Here is a 14337-nt window from a genome sequence, read left to right as displayed (position 1 = left end):
AGTGCCCTCAGGGTTTATCGTATCCTGGCCCTGTCAGCTCGCCCCTCAGTGGGGGAGGTCTTCTACTTCTGGAACTCTTCTTTGCTCCTGCATAAGTGGGCATCAATTTGGGACTGAAAGTCCATCTTGTTTGTGTCTTAGCAGAAACTACATTAAGAAAATATAAACGGGAATGTGTGCATGTGTGTATATTTATATAAAATATATATGCTACATAGTAACATATAATTTATATCTATACAAATTACACATACTGTTTGTGTATATATACTGTTTTGTATATACACTGTTTTAGATCCCCTGAAGCACTGAAGGGATGGGGAGGCCACGCTTGTTCCCCACGATGGGGACAAATATTTGTTGGGTCCCTTCTATGTGTCAGTTTGCTCCAGTGTGTGGCAAAGCCAAAATCAGGACTCAACTGTGGTCGCTTTCAAAGTGGGGCTCCTCCAGATGGGAGTCTCTGCATTTCCTTCCTTTTCTTTGAAATACCTAGCAGTGGGCAAATCTGATCTCTAACTTAGTCTCGAGTAGACAGATGATCTCCTTAGTCACAACCAAGAAAAGCAGCAGGGACTAGAGGCATACGGGGGCCAAGTCCTGTGTGGAAAGGGCACCCCTCGGCCAGCCAAAGACCTCTTGAGGCTCTGGGCTGGAGAAGGAGTCATGGGAGCTGAGGTGTCTGCAATCCTGAGGTGCATTTAAATGCACACAGATGAGTCCCGGCTGTAGGGGTGCAGTGCCACCTGGCCCGGTGCTTCTCGGAGGCTCCGATCGGCAGCGGTTTGGACGTTCGCCCACGAGGGCAATCTGAGTCCGCATCACCAGGCCGGATTTCCGGGACCGGACCCGCAGGAGCGAGAGCCTGGCCGGGCTGGGTCTCAGGTTGGAGGCACTGGATTCACGTCTTGACTCAGAGCAGGAGCAGAGTCTCAGACGTAGGATGAGATTCTTTTGGGAAATGCTGTCGAGCTTATCTCCCTGTTTTTTGTTTTTGGGAAGGGCAACCTCTTCTCTTTCAGAACAGAGAAAACCCTGACTTGAAAGTAGGTGGTTGGGACATTTTAATAATGAATTCTGTTTCTCCAGTAGCAGATTCACATGCCAGAGGAGTGTTTTCTTTACTTGAAACCCCTCCTACTGTAGGATGCATCATGAAATGGTGAGCAGTGGGCCCCACGGGAGTGGGGGAGCCACACTGGAGCCCACCCCAGGGGGACGGCAGTGGAACTCCTGTTGCCTCCTAGTTCTTTCTGCATATGTTGAAAGGTGAACTGCCTTGAAAAACGTAACATAACTTTGCCAGCCCAAACATTTCTTTGGGTGGTAAAATTCCCTTTTTCTTCATGTGTGAGGGCTTCATCCATCATTGCCCTTCCTTGTCCAATTTCATTAACCTGAGCTTGTGTTCATCTTGTGGCAGCTTAATAACCTTTGTTTGTGGAATCCCTCAAAGAAAGCCTGGTTATAAATCCCACATCACAGAAATGAAGGCATAAATGCCAATCTGTGTCACTGTATCATATTTATTATTTTAATTAAAGAAAATGGATAGTGACATTTATTAGGTCACAAGTTACTTGTTAATGGCAATGGATGACAAAAAAATTACTGATTTTATGAGCAAATCTTGAAACATTCCTCAATGATTATTCTGTTACGCGCTCAATGTGAGTGGTGCTAACAATGCATTGGGCACATATTTGGAAGCCAGTGCTTGTTTTTGGTGAAACATGCCTCCCGAAGAGGAAAGCATCTTCCTGAGAGGAAGAGCCCGAACAGGCTGGTGAGACAGACTGTTTCCTCCCCCAGCTCTCTAGGATATGATTTGGCTCTCTGAGATAATTATACGTGTGCTTGTGTGTGTGTGTCTCTGTGTAGGTTACTTCCGGAGTAGAATAAATATGGTTTCAGGAACCAGAGATGAGTAATAGAATTTGGATCCATAAATGAGGCTTCCCCACTGAAGTACCCATTCAGATCAGGAAATCAGTGAAAAAGAGTGGTGTCTAGTGGTCCAAAGGCTGGGAATTTATATGTATATAATGTCATTTAAAGCTTGCACTACCGCCCTGAGCAGCATACCTTCCTATCTCCATCTGTTTATTTATTCAGTCAGTCAACTCACATTATTGGGATTAGTTGTTTTAGGAAAGAGTTTATGGGCAAGAAAACACAGACACAGTTGTTCTGTCACTTGTGGCACCACAGAAACGACAGCACTGCCATACGGACCCACCGTTTGCATGACTCCAAAACCTGTGATCTCATCAGTGTTTCACGCTGCCCCTGAAACGCTATCTTCTAATGATGGGGATTTGGCTGCCAGGGTGGAGAAATCGAGGGGATCTGTGGCTCTGAGGAGTTTGTTGCTGCAAAAGTTAATTTTTGTTTTCAGGATATCTGTACATTTGTGTCCCAGGACATCACCTCCTTTGGCTTTTTTTGGTGACTTGTTTCCAGTGAGTACTGCCCAAAGACAGTACTCAAAATGTAAGGCAGACTGGTTTCTTGAACTAAAATTGTTAGCTTGTTTACAGTCATAGCTGGTTGTGGTCTTATTTTTGATGTATATTATATTTTCATCCTATCGAGAAAATATCAAGATACAAGGGTTACACTGCTTTTACTTCAGTATGCTAGTAATTGGCTTATACCTTTAGTCCAATGACGTCAAGAAAAATTTGTTCTAAAGACAGATACAGTCTACACGTACAAGGTGGGCTTAAAGATAAAGTCACATGAAGGAAGAGAGAGGAATGAATATCTACTGAATGAATGCTTTGTGGTAGCCCTTATACTAGGCACTTAGCATGCCTTAGAGCATTTGCTCTTTAAGATGGGAATTATTATTTTCTCATGTTACAAGAGGGGACACTGAGGTTCCAACTTTTTCCATATAAAACTTTTTCCTATAAAACCAAAGGTTGTAGATTAGCTCCCTTACACATACTTGGTGTGTATCCCCTTGAAGCCTCTGATCTTGGGGCACTTACTGCTTGACCTTTGTAAAAATTCTGAGGGTTAACTCACATACATCAGCATGTGTCTGAAGTGTCTGGTTCCATGAGTTTTGACAAATGCATACCGCCATATAATTTGACATCAAGATGTAAAACATTAACATCACCACAGGAAGTTTCCTCATGCTCTCTTCTAGCCCATCCCATCATGCACAGGCATCCAATTTCTTGATTTCTTTACCAAAGATTAGTTTTTTCTTGCTCCAGGACTTCATCTAAATGGAATTTTATGGTATCTTCTCTTTTGTTTATGGCTTCTTTCATTCAGTGTATTGTTTTTTAGATTGATCCATGTTGTTGTGTATCAATAATTCCTTTATTTTTTATTGCTTATAGAATTACATTGCATGGATATGCCACCACATATTAATTCACCTGCTAATGGATATGCATTCTTTCCAGTTTTTGGTGATTATAAATAAAGATGCTGTGAGCATTCTTTTACAGGTCTCTGTGCAGATGTGTGTTTTAATTTCTCTTGGGTAAATAGCTCGGGACTTCTTGGTCATAAGGTAGGGGTATGTTTAACATGATAAGAAACTGCCAAACTGCTTACCAAAGTGGTTTTACCACTTTATGCCCTCACCAGAAGTATGTGAGAATTCTTGTTGCTTCATATTTGCCAAAATTTGTAACTCTCAAGCTTTTTAATTTAAGCCATTCTAGTGGTTGTGTTTGGTATTTCATTTTTAAAATTATTTGTATTTCCCTAATGATTGACAATGCTGGGTACTTTTCCTGTGTGCTTCTTGGACTTTCAAATATCTTCCTTTATGAAGCATCTGCTCATGTCTTGCCAGTTTATGATTTTAAAAAATTGGGTGGTTCATATCTATATTATTGACTTATAAGAGTTCATTATATATTCTGGATCTAAGTCTGCAGTCAGATGTTTTGCAATGTTTTCTCCCAGTCTGTGGCTTGTCTGTACATTTTCATTTTTTTTGTAAACCACTTTATTGAGGTGTGATTGATATATAAAAGGTTGTACATATTTTTAAATGGCTTTCATTTTGCTTACATCTAACTTACCTTTTTTTCTTTTTAATGATTATGTTTATTGTCCTATCTACCCCAAGGTTACAAAGATATTTTCCTGTGTCTCCTTCTAGTAGTTTTATTGTTTGTTTTTTATATTGAGGTCTACAAGCCATCTTAAACTGGTTTTCATATTTAGATTGAAGTAGAGGTTGAGGTTTATTTTTTGACTTATGGACATGAAGTTGTTCCAGGACCATTTGTTTAAAAACCTCCTTTCTCCAATGAATTGCTTTGACAATTTTATTTTAAAAATCCTGTTACCGTATATAAATCTGATTTTGGACTTTATTCTATTCCATTGATCTATATATCCATCCTATGCCAATAATGCAGAGACCTATATGTCCTTTGCTTTTTCATATATGTTTCAGAATGAGTTTTTTCAATTTATAAAAAATAAATGTGTTAACAGAGAAGATAAGTAGTGACTCTATAGCATCTTACTATGCTGATGGGCAGTTACTGTAATGGGGTGTGGGGTGGGGACTTGATAATGGAGGGAGTCTAGTAACCATAATGTTGCTCATGTAATTGTACATTAATGATACAAAAAAACATGTTTTGAATTATTTTATTTTGAACACTGCTTGGATGTGTTAAATCTACAAGTCAATTTTGAAGAGAATCGATTATCTCTATAATACTGACTTTTCAAATCCATGAACATGACGCATCTCCCCACTTATTAGGGACTTCCTTAGTTTCTCTCAGTAATGTTTCATAGTTTTCAGGGTATGAGTATCACATATGTTGCTAAATTTACCCTTACGTATTTTTGATGCGCTTGTAAATGATAAAATTTTTAAATCTCATTTTTGTCATTATTTATTACTAGTACATTGAAATGGATTTTTGTATATTTGCTTATTAATTCTAGAACTTGTTGCTAATTCATTCTAGAACTTAAGATCTTCTCTCTACACAATTATGTCATCTGAATATAAAAACATTTTTGCTTCTTTATTTCAGATTTATATGCCTTTTATTTCCTACTCCTGTCTTAATGTTCTGTCTGGGTAGGACTTCCTTTTAAATAGAAGTAGTAAAAGCAGAAATCTTGCCTGATTGCTCATCTTAGGGGAAAATGCCATTATTCACTACTAGGTATGTTATTTGTAGTTTTTTTATTAGAGGTTTTTTACGAAGTTGAGGGATTTCTCTTTGTTCCTAGTTACTGAGAATTTTTCAAAATCATGAATGGGAGTTTTATTTTGTCATGTTCTTTTCTAAATCCATTGAGATAACTGACCTGATATATTTTCCTTTATACTACTAATATTGTCAATTACATTTACTGGTTTTCTAATACTAACTCAAGCTTGCATATTTGTAATAGAGATTATTTGGTCATCATATTATCTCTTAATAAATTGCTGGATTTGCTTTGCAAATATTCTAAGATTTTTATATCTAGTTCAGTTAGGTACATCGATCTGAAAATTTTTTTCTTTTTTTGTTTTTTTTCTGGATTTTGTATCAGGGTTATATTGGCCTCATAAAATGTGTTGGAGAGGGTCCCCTCCTCTATATCCTGAAAGAGTTTGTGACAGATTGATAGTGTTTATTCCATAAATGGGTGTTGAAATTCATCATTAAATTCATTTAGGCCTGAAATTTTCTTTGTGGAAACATTTTAAATTATGAATTCCCTTTTCGCATTGATGCATCACCATTCAGATTTTCCTTTGCTTCTTGTAAAGTTCCGTAATTTGTGCCTTTCAAGGAATTTGTCCGCTTCATCTATGTTGTTAAATTTATTGCCATACATTTGTTTATAATTGCCCCATTATAATTTTAATGTCTGTAGTTATATCCTCTCTTTCACTGCTGGTATTGGTAATTTATGGTTTTCTTTTTTTTTTGTCAGGTTCATAGTGTTCAATTTTATTAAATTTTAAAAGAATCAAATTAAAAAAAATTCTTTACTATTGATTTTTATTTCATTGATTGCCCTTCTTCATTACTTCCTCCTTTTACTTACTTGATTTAAATATGCTCTCCTTTTTCCAGCTTCTTTCTAGCAATGGGTCATTGATTTTAGACCATATTATTTTCTAATATAAGTTTTTAGAGCTATAAATTTCTAAGTACAGGTGTAACATCGAAATTTTGATACATTGAGTTTTTCATTATCATTCAGGTGAAAATATTTTCTCATTTCTGTGATATTTTTTCTTTGAACCATGGAGAATTTAGAAGCATGCTGTACATTTAAAAAAATCTTTGGGTTTTTTTTTTTACAGATATTTTTTCTTATTGATTTCTTATTTAATCTCATTGCTTCACAGTGACTTCTGTTAGTGTTTTCCTCATGATATTTTAATATTTTTCATCATTTAAGTTCTTAACAATTAATTGATTAGTAAATAATGCTACAGTAAAGGTTTTTGTGTATGTGTATATTCTTGCCTTCATTGCTTGCTTAAGATATATTATCAGAAGTGACATTACAGACTTCTAGATTATGCAATTTTTTAAAGTCTTTTTTTCCTCCAAGTTGCTTTTCATGAATCTGCTTCTCTTGCCTCATCTCAGGGATCAGAACTCAATTCTTTAAAAAGTGGCTGTCACAGAAACACCAGTACTCCTGTTTCCCTAGAGTTTTCCTGCAGAGATTACTGTCTGCATGAAATATAAAGTCAACAGTGCCCACTGAAGTTGTGCAATATAGTTTCTTTCAGGAACAACGGAAGTTATAAAACCTTCTAGATTCCACAAGACGTAAACAGTGTCTCCCATTTCCTGATTCTGAAAATACACTTTCATCTTCAAACTTCAGTTTGAAGTAGGAGTAATTGCTACTCAAAAATTCTGGCCACATCCTTTTTTAAAAGGAAGAATTTCAGTCTTTTCAAAATATTGACTCCCCATAGAGGGGTCTTAAAGATCATTTTCTTGGCACACCTGATTTCTTGGCATCTACCTAGGATTTTGGAGCAATCAAGCAGCTCACAATAGGCTCACAGGCTGTATAACATTCTCTTTCTTTCTGAACATCTTGTTTAGAGTGTAAACCCACTCAGGATCCTGAAACCAAGCCTTAGGGTCTCTTTAGCATCAGTTTATTCATAGGTAGCTTGCCTACATCTCTGAGAACTCATAGCCTTCCCCAAGTTCCAATCCATATCTAATACAGTCACTACATTTGTAGTCAGCGTATTGACTCACTCCTACTCTACGGCTCATAATCAGTCTTCGGTGCAGATGTGCATTGCACTGGACATACTATGATGACGACCATGTATCTGAAATGTATGCCTGGTTTGCACAGACTTCCTCAGCTTGTGGGCGTAACCAGGGGCTCCTTGACCGTAATAACCTGTAGGGAGTCATAACCTCCGTATTCAAGCAAGTACCCAGCCTTTGAGTACATGTGACTCACATGTACTATTTTGTCTTGTGTCTCACTGTGGTTTCTGCTGGATATAGCTGAACCTGCTGCCACCAAGGGCAGCCCGGATTCAAAGAGAGGAGAATTACCCTTTTCCTCTCAATGGGAGCAATAACAAATACTGCCATGTTTAATTTTTCACAAAATGGAAAAAAAAATCATATCAGTCTGCAGTCTGGGATTAGTCAGGAAAACAGCCACCACATGTATTATGGGAAAAAGACGTTTACTATACAAAACTGGCTTCCATGAATGTGGAAGAAGTCCAACTGCGATAGGTTTGAAAGCCAGAGATCAGAGACACAGCCACTAATGACTGGGGCTTGACCCACTAGACCAATGGAGATGTCACAGCCCCTGGACGGGGAGGAGCCACCACCCAGCTTCTCCTTGACTTACTTGTGCCTGTCTAAACAACTGATGCCAAAGTTCTCATTCTGAGCAGATAAGGAGCCTTGACAGATAACACAAAGAGTGACAAGAGAGGAATTTCGTGTGCATGTTCTTTCCATTTTCAGGATTGGTGGCATCTACTCTTGTTGACTTCCTGTCTCCCAGCGTGATTTAGGTTGGAGATAACATCTTCATTAACATCAACATCATCTTCAACACAATCTCAATAATCATTATCACCATCCTGATGACTAAGAGCCAATGAGGATTTATTCTGTGCCTCGGGGGCTTTTAAGTGCTTAGCATGTATTATCAAATTTAATTCTCAAAAAAGCCCTAAGGGTTATTATTAAAAGAGCCCAATTATTATTATGGGTTAAGTTACTTGCTCAGGGTCACACTTTAGATGCAAATACTTGTTTGGAATTTGGTGGCGAAGACTGACTAGGTGTTGTTTTATTCCAGATATGTTGTATGACATTTGAAGTTGCTGAAGTCAGAAAACTCAGTGATCTCAGTAACTACAGGAAAGATAAAAGTTAGCAATTTTCTTATATTTCTGTTGCTTTTGATGTATCTACAGGTACTAGCCTTGTTCCTTTGATTCATATTTCATTTGTTGATCCTTAAAAGAAAAATATGCAAAATTACTCTTTATTATTAATCTTTATGATATTCCTTTGATTTTATTCTAACTTTATTTTCAACAATATAGATGCTTCCGTGCATGCTCCTATGGATGTATGCTTCTAAGAGTGATGCTGTAAATCATTCTTATTAAGTTCTCATTCATCTTGATGCCCAACTCTAAGATCTTCAGCAGAAATTTTTGCTTTGAGGGCTTTCAGAACAGCCTAGACTAGATTTAAGACACATTTCACAGATGTGTAGCTCTCCTACATGAGGAGATTTTAGACTGAAAAGGGCAGGTTGGGATGAAGAGAGAAAGAGAGGTAAGGTGGAGAGCAGAGCTGCAGAAGAAAGCTTTATGAGACAGCCTTGGGAAGTGGGGGCCAAAGCAGGGCTCTGGTTTCCAGTGGAGACCCCATGTCCAAGAATGGACTTGCTCTGAGGGCAGGGATGGAGCCTGGAGTATTAGAGAGAGACAGGGCTAAGGTTACATGATCCATCTGCATCTTGGGAAGCATGTTCTTGTGAAGGTGAGCGGAGACTGGACAGGTGAATAGTTTCCCCATTTAAAGCATCCATAGCACCTCAGTGGGACTGGGGCTGGGGGCCTGAATATGAGGATAAAATACTCCTTTCTATTTCTCTCTCAGCTCGTCTCTTTTCCATACCAGAAACCAGCTCCCAGTCTTTGGAAACATCCTGCCCTGGGTTTTGCCTCCAACTGTTTACCTGTTGGTCTTTTTGCAATTAAGGAAACACAAAAGTGCAAGGCCGTCTAGCCCAGCAGGTTCTGAGAAAGCTTGTTTCCTTGAGATATGATGTCAAAGATTCCAACTATTACGCATGCACATTTGCATGCATTGCGGGCCATTTATCCTGGTCATTTTCTCTTTCTTAGTGGCTGTTTTCAAATCACCTTCCTAAAAGGACCAGTTTGTGGCTAGGTCAGTTACACTGTGCTGTGGACTGAATGTCTGTCCCCTCAAAACTCGTATGTTGAAGCCCTAATCCTCAATGTGATGGTATTTGGAAATGGGCTATTTGGGAGGTAATTTGGTCACGAGGGCTCCATGGGATTAGTGCCCTCGTGAGAAGAGACATGAGAGAGCTTGCTTCCTCCTCTCTCTCTGCCATGGGAAGATTCAATGAGCAGACAGACTTCTGCAGACCAGAAAGAGGGCCCTCACCAGGAAACAAGTAGGCCGGCAGCTAGATCTCGGACTTCCCAGCCTCCAGAAGTGTGATAAATGAGTGTCTGTTTTCTAAACCTCCCAGTCAACAGTAATTCATTATGGTCACCCAAACTGACTATGACACATTATGACTGAAAGTTTGGAATCCTTACAGGAACAAAAAAGCCATTTAAATTAATTAAGAATCAATCGAGAATAACATAACATCATGGAAATAGCACAAGCTTTGAAGTCATATGGAGTTGAGATTGTATCCCAGTTTAGATAACTTTGGGAAAATAGCCCAGTTTCTTTGAATATCAATTTCCTAATCAGAAAAATGGCAATGTTGTTTCTGAAAGATTCAGACATATAAAATACATGAATTTCTTAACTTTGAGCTTGGTATATAATAAAGCCTCAGTAGGAAGTAGCTATTACTCATACCCAAGAGAATCACCAACATTTTGCCCAACAACATCAAGTGTTGGGGAGGGTGTGGAGCAACTGGAACGCTCATATGCTTCTGGTGGATTGGTATAAACACTTTGAAAAACTGTTTGGCATTATCTCCTAAAGCTGAACATCTACAGACCCATAACCAGCAATTCCATCCAGGTATATAGCCCCCAGAATTGCATAATATGTGACCCAAAAGACAGGTATAGTAATGATCATAGAAATATTATTTACATTTGTCAAAACCCTCAAACAGCTCAAATGTCTGTCACTGATAGATCTGGCAATAAGAAAAATGGACTATTGCTACATGCAATATTTAGGATGAATCTCACAAGCATAACATTAAGTGAAAGAAGGTGTAAAGTAGTACATATAGTATGATTACATGTTTATGTCAAGGTCAAAGGCAAGCAAACATAATCTATGTGGTAGAAGTCAGGAGAGTGATTACCTTTGAGGAGGAAGAAGATGGTGACTAGGGACGGGTAATGAAGGTCCAAGGGGGCTGGTCACATTCTGCATGTTCTCAATGATTCGTCAGTCTGGTTATAAGAATGTGGACACTTTGTACAAATTCATGCAGATACATTTGTGATTTACGTACTTTATGATTGTGTGCTTTTCTGTATTTTTTTATAGTTAATAAAAAATGTTTAAAATGGAAGCTGTTACTCTCATTACTGTTATTCACTGTCTCTAGAGGGGTTTGTTTTGACTCCTGCCTTTGCAGCTCCTGCTCCAGCTGGAGTCTCTTGCTGTGAAGGCAAGTCCCAGCTCTCTAGGCTCCTCTGTTGTCAGCTTGCTGCCCACCCCCCTGGGGAATCTCAGAGACAGCAGTGTAAAATGAGACTTGACTCCCCTGTACAACAAACTCTTCCCAGAGCAGGGAGGAGACAGCAGCCCTGCCCCTTAGGCGTGATGCCTTGCCAGCCCCTCAGAGCTCTTGGTTGATTAAACTCTACATCTTGCAGAGCTTGCAAAGTCCAGGATATTGTTTAGATCTAAGCCGCTGAAGGGAGGCCCTGGTGGAAACGCTCGCATTCTGAACTGAAGAACTAAGAAGTTTTTAACTGTGCACTTGAGCACAAGTTTATCTATAGATTCCGGGATAAACTATATTGATGGCTAGAGAGAGATATTGTTCTTAAGAAGAAGAGTGGTTAGCCTGTAAGGAAAGAAAGTTGCTGGAAGCTTCTACGACCTTGATCTCCTTCATTCCCTTAGGGACCTATGTCTTTGGAACAAAAATATTTGGGCATCTAGTATGTACCAGAAGTGGTATGATGCGTATTCATATATCATCTCAAGTTAGACCTTCAGGATAGTGAAATGATAAAGATAGCATTAATCTAGCCTCCAGATGAGGAAACTGAGTCTCAGAGAGCATAAGTAAGTTGCCCATGGACATAGGACCATTAAGTAACTCAGGAATAGCTGATTTTTTAGCTATACCTGTTTGATGGCCACAGCTGACAGTCACCAAGCAAACAAGTGCAATGAATTTAGTATCTGAAGAACTGATGTTTAAGTTTAGGGATGATCAATCTGTGGGTGAGAAGAGCTCAGCGAACAAGAGTCCAAGAAGCCCAGAGAAGGCAGCATTGACCTCTACTCCATCACTTCTCCTAATTTTTGGCAGTTTCATTATTTTGTTAGACTGCAACTTCGTGGTTCAGGTGGTACTTGTCTCAGGTTCATGGCCAGGTTGCAAGCTTCCCAGGGTGAGAATGTGCTCTTACATGCCTCCAGTTCTTACACAGCACCTCGACCAGGACTGTGCACACAACAACCCTCCAGTGGGCATTGACAGTCAGGTTTGGTCATCACCACATCTCAGTGGCTGTAGAAAGGCACCCAGTACTTGGCCCTATCCCATCCTCTGTGATCTCTGACATGCACTGTCAATGGATCCCTTCAGACATGATGGGTTTTCTTTTGTCAAACTGGTGGGTAACTGACATTGCCACTCTGTCCGTTCATTGTTTGTCAGTTAACTCATTCCTTGGATATCTATTGATTAAAGATCAGCCACAACCGTGACCCAGGTGACCGGAGTTGCAGGGTGGCATCTTAGGGCCCCCTGCCAACTCCTTGGGTGGTTCTGCTTGCCCAATTAAACTCCTTGCATCGCCCTGACTGCTTGGCAGAGATTCCTCTCCCCATTCACCTGTTATTGAGCATTAAAGGCAACTCAATTTTATACAGATAAATAGAGTTTAGTGGTAATGTGCCATATGACCTTTGAAGTGACAAGATGACATTAATTTTTAGGAATTCTACCTTCTCAGGCTGTCACTGTTGAGCATGTAAGTGGATAAGAAGTAGAGGTTTTTGCATTTTGAGGATGTGCTTACAGTTTAACATGCTGTTTCAAATGTAAGGAGGCTCTCTTTAATTTTTTTTTTCACCAGCTTGACAGTTTTTCAAACATATTCACTGTCAGCCCTAACAACCTGTCAACAAATGCCATTATGTGAAAGTTGCCAAGACTCACTTGAGGACTGTGAAAAGTGACAGACATGCCACACGGATAAGTTTCTCAAAAACCCAGGGCTGAAACTTTTGAAAGACACTCTGGCCCTTCTAAGGAAAAAATGAACAGTCAGATCTCTGGGAGAAAAAAAACCCCCATACACTTGTCATATCAAATATCTGTTTCTTTCCTGGGCAAATTAAGGTGTATGTGAAAGAATAAAACATACAGAGGACAATAGCTGCCGAGAGCTGGGACTGTGTCATGTCTCTACTGTTCTCTCTGAACCCGAGGGAGGAACAGAAAACCATTTTTTCCTTCTGCTAGAGAATTTAAGGGGAGGCTTCCTTCATTTTTGGTTGTTTCTGGGGATAGAAGCAGGGAAGAAAGAGTAGCTTAGATAAAGCTAAGTGGAGCCAATCATGAGCCCTGAACATATATGAGAACTTGTCTGAATATCGGGACAGGACAAATCTGGGAGGGAAAATACAGGGGAAATTTGGTGGTGTTGCACGAGGGCCCTAGGATTTGAAAGTAGGGGACCTGGATTTGAATCCCAACTCTTCTATTTAAGCATTGTCTGGCCTTGAGCAGGTTAACTCCCCCTGCCTCAGGGACCCAATCTGTGCACTGGGAATGGTAATACCCACCCCACAGTGTTAGCATGAGGACCAAAGGAGGTCATGTATGAACGGGACTTAGCTCAAAAAACGGAGTTGAAATCTGAGACTCAAATTGATTTGGCAAGAGAATGTCTCTGACCCCAAGGGTCATATATCTCGTCAGATGTAATTGCACTCTTCCTTTACAACTGAGGCTTCTATTTACCCAAATTAAACTCAAGTAAAGTGTTTTGTGTTTTGGATGAACCAAAGGCAGCCCACCGCTGAACACTGGTGGTGGGAGGGAGGCAGGGGACAGAGAGAGGGACGCTGACCTGGACTGCAGGTATATAGCCCCTCCTGTCCAAATGGCATCCAGATGGCACTTTGATTTACCCATAGGGCTGGGCTGCTAGGTTTGTTGTTTGGTCATTTTCCTCCCTGTTGTTTTAAACTCCAGGGCTTGCTATCTGCTCTCCAGAGATGGGGAATTCTCCCCTAAAGAGAATGTAGAAACCCACAAAGGGATCTTAGGCCCGGCATCCCACGCATTCTACAAGGACTGGGAGGCTTTGTCTTTGAGTAATGGGTGTTTTGTTCTGGGAAGCTAGAAAGGGAACATTTAAACAGAATTGGGGAGAGGCTTCTTGGAGACATGGACTAAGAGTAGAGTCTGAGGTCAATGGGCGTCTTGGTGCTGAGCACACCTGTGTCTTTGGCCATGTCTCACTTTCACAACCACCTCCCCATTTTCAGACATGTCCGGGTGCCCTTTGTCATCTTAGGGTAGCTTATACTTTTCTGTTGTGATCTGGGTATCTTTTAAAGGAGTTGGAACTTACTGCCTTCCTAATGTTTGCCATTTGGACCTTCTGTGTTGATGCTGAATTGTGGTTCAGAGGAACATCCTGCTACTCAGGAGGTGTTGATCCCGCTGTCTCCATTGATCCAGGAGTCTCAAATGCTGATTGGCTAGTACTTACCAAGGGCCTGCCGTATCCCTTATGAAAGCCGGGAGGACAAATACTTCCTGCATTGATTGGGTGTAAAATCCACGTCCGTGACCCCCTTCTTATGACCTCCATGACTTCTGATTGAATGTGGGGACTAGGTAATGGTGCAGGATGATGGAAAAGGGCTGGGAAGACAG

This window comes from Manis pentadactyla, chromosome 15 (genome assembly GCF_030020395.1).
Source record: "Manis pentadactyla isolate mManPen7 chromosome 15, mManPen7.hap1, whole genome shotgun sequence".
Taxonomy (NCBI): Eukaryota; Metazoa; Chordata; class Mammalia; order Pholidota; family Manidae; genus Manis; species Manis pentadactyla.
Note: the sequence above shows the minus strand (reverse complement) of the source record.